Raw genomic sequence first — 3,486 nt, forward strand, 5'->3', positions numbered from 1 at the left:
AACTTATATGCAGGGTACATCATGCAAAGTGCTGGCCTGGATGAAGCACAGGCTGGAATCAAGATTGCCAGGAGAAATATCAATAACCTCAGATATGCAGATGACACCACCCTTATGGCAGAAAACGAAGAACTAAAGAGCCTCTTAAAGAAAGTGAAAGAGGAGAGTGAAAAAGCTGGCTTAAAACTCAACATTCAAAAAACAAAGATCATGGCATCCAGTCCCATCACTTCATGGCAAACAGATGGAGAAACAGTGGAAACAGTGACAAATTTTATTTTCTTGGGCACCAAAATCACTGTAGAAGGTGACTGCAGTCATGAAATTAAAAGACACTTGCTCCTTGGAAGAAAAGCTGTGAGAAACCTAGACAGCATATTAAAAGGCAGAGACATTACTTTACAAAGTTCTGTATAGTCAAAACTATGGTTTTTCTAGTGGTCACGTATGGATGTGAGAGTTGGACCATAAAGTAAGCTGAGCGCTGAGAAACTGATGCTTTTGAACTGTGGTGTTGGAGAAGACTCTTGAGCATCCCTTGGACTGCAAGGAGATTAAACCAGTCAATCCTAAAGGAAATCAGTCCTGAATATTCATTGGAAGGACTGATGCTGAAGCTGAAACTCCAGTACTTTGGCCACCTGATGTGAAGAAATGACCCATTGGAAAAGACCCTGATGCTGGGAAAGATTGAAGTCAGGAGGAGAAGGGGACGATAGAGGATGAGCTGGTTGGATGGCATCACCGATTGGATGGACATGAATTTGAGCAAGCTTCGGGAGTTGGTGATGGACAGGGAATCCTGGTGTGCTGCAGTCCGTGGAGTTGCAGAGTTGGACACAACTGAGTGACTGAACTGAATGTTCACTTTTTTCCCTTCATTGAGATGGTGTCTGTCAAGTTTCTCTACTAGAGAGATACTATTTTCTGCCTTGAAACTTTGGATCTATGTAAATATCCTGTTTACGTCAAAGTGTAACCACTGACTTTAGCACCCAGAGATTGAATCACATTAGCTGAACATCATTACTGTACCGATTATTAGTTGACATTCTACTCTAAAGGAGATATTTCTCTTCTCCATGTATTTATCTTTGATTTCTATAAATATGGATTTATGGATTCTTGAACTGTATCAAATGCTATTTCTGTGGTTGCTGTTTGTTTTAGTCTGTTTATCTATATATATTCTCTATTGTTGGTCCAATTTTGCATTCATGAGATATTTGATTAAAACATATTTGTTAAATATACTATTGGATTCACTTAGCTAAGATTTTATTAAGGATTTTTACATCTACAGGTATAAGTGGCTTGAAATATTTTCTTGTATTATCTCATCTGTTTTGGGGATCAAGATGACACCAGCCTCATAAAATAGACAGCTTTCGTTCTTTTTTCTTATATCTAGAACAACTTTGTATGAGATAGCGATTAGGTGTTCCTTGGGGGTTTGGTAGATTGCACCTATAAAAACCATCTGGGTTCTTTTTTTGGCCAGGAGAGGGAAGATTTCAACTTCTTTACTACTTTGCTCTATTCAAGTAATCCATTTCTTCATGGAACAGTTTTGGCATTTTATATCCCTCTACTAATGTATTCATCTATATTTTCAGATACACTTTCTCTGTTGCATCTGTAGTGAATTCCCCCCTCTGGTTTGTGTATTTGGTTTGTCTGCTTCTTTTTTAATTGATCAGTCTTGCCAGAGAGGTCTGCTTTTCCTCTTAATTTTTGTTTCAAAGATTCCACTCTTGATTTTATTAACCTGTTGTTTCCCTCCCTACTTCATCTATTTCTGCTCTTCTATGATTTCTTTTCCTGTTACTGAGGTTTGCTCTGGTGGCCTTTTTCCAACTTCTTGTGTAATTTATATGACAAAATGCCCAGATTTTAATTATACAGCTTATTGAATGTATACATGGTTATACACCCATGTGACCAACACCCCAGTCAAAATACAGAACATTTCATTTTTCTAGAAAGCTGCTTTGCAACACTTTCCAGTAAATCCAGAAAATCTCTATCACCACAGATGTGCTGAGAACCTGATACAAACAGAACAGTAAACAATGTACTTCGTGTCTTTTTTCACTCAACATGTTTGTAGTTCATTTGTGTTGATTTTTGTGTCAGTGATTTTGTCACTTTTCATTGCCAGGTTGTATTCTGTTATATGAATGTACCACAATGTATCCATTTTCCTCTTGCTGGATGTTTGGGTTGTTCCCATTTTGTGGTTATTCTGAACACAGCTGCTGTGAATACATGTAACAAGTCCTTTTGTTGACATGCTTGCATTTATTTGGGATAAACATCTAAGAACGGAATTTCTTGTTCACAGGGTAACCTTATGTGTACCTTTGTATGAAACAGCCATATTTCCAGAGTGGCTGTACCACTGACTATTGCCAGTCATGTATGAGGCTTCCTTGACATGTGATTCCTGGGAGCTACACTCAGGAACAGCAACAGGGAAGGGAACATGGGGTTATCTCCAGACTGAAAGCCACCCTTTCAGGTGTCCTCTTTCTGTTCCTATTTCCTCTCCCTTTCCCACTGGGCCAACACCTCCACCCCAGATCAGCACCATCCCACTTCTAGGGGGCCCCATCTTTCTCACCTGTCCCTGCCACTGATGCAGGGTGATGTCTTAACGCAGACTATTAAGAGGGGAGGGCTTTTGAGCCAATTGCTCTTCCTGAACCACCTCCCTTCCTGTCTCACAAGCTTATATGTTTGGGGGAGGGCGGTTCCTGGCCCTGTTGCACAGCCCAGACCCCTAAGGCCCAGAGAGGGCAGGCCCAGCTTTGTGTTCTGCCGCACTCAGACCTGTGCTGAGAGCACACACACTTGTGAATCACAGGGTGTAGATTGGTTAGCTTGACCGGAGCAGTAAGGCACTGTGGTAAAAGCCATGGAGAAGACTGGGACATGGGTGGGCCCAAATGGTGGGGTATCCCTGGGACCTGGGTTTGGCAGGTTGACTTCTCTATCTCCACGCCTCTGGGGTCATCAGCCCGCTGAGAGCACAGGGCCCGCTGGTGCCAGAGTGCCCATCATCATTCACTTAGAAATGCCCTCAAGCACTGTCCTAGGGAGGGCCAAGTACAGTTTAGCCTTGTGACTGTACAGCAAGTGTAGCTGTGGGGTGGCGAGGCCAGGGGGTGGGGGTTCCTCATCCTATCTCTGATTCGGAGGGACAAGCCCAACAGTGCCCTGGTGGTGCTTGACTTCCTGGTACAGTCTAACCTGCTGGACCTGAAATGGTGAGGCGCTGTGACCAGGATCTTGCATGTTGGGGAACAGGCCAGAACACCATGTCCTGCTCCCAACCCTCACCAAGCTGGGAGGCAACATGAAAAACACTGTGAATGCCACCATTGCCACCCACCTCAGCCTGACAAAGCCTTGTCTATCTGTGTTTATGTTCCCATGTCTGCATGTGCCACAGACCACTCTGGGACATGAGAAAGAGACATAAGC

The sequence above is a fragment of the Moschus berezovskii genome, chromosome X, assembly GCF_049115385.1.
Source record: "Moschus berezovskii isolate FMDL1 chromosome X, NW_MosBer_1.0, whole genome shotgun sequence".
NCBI lineage: Eukaryota > Metazoa > Chordata > Mammalia > Artiodactyla > Moschidae > Moschus > Moschus berezovskii.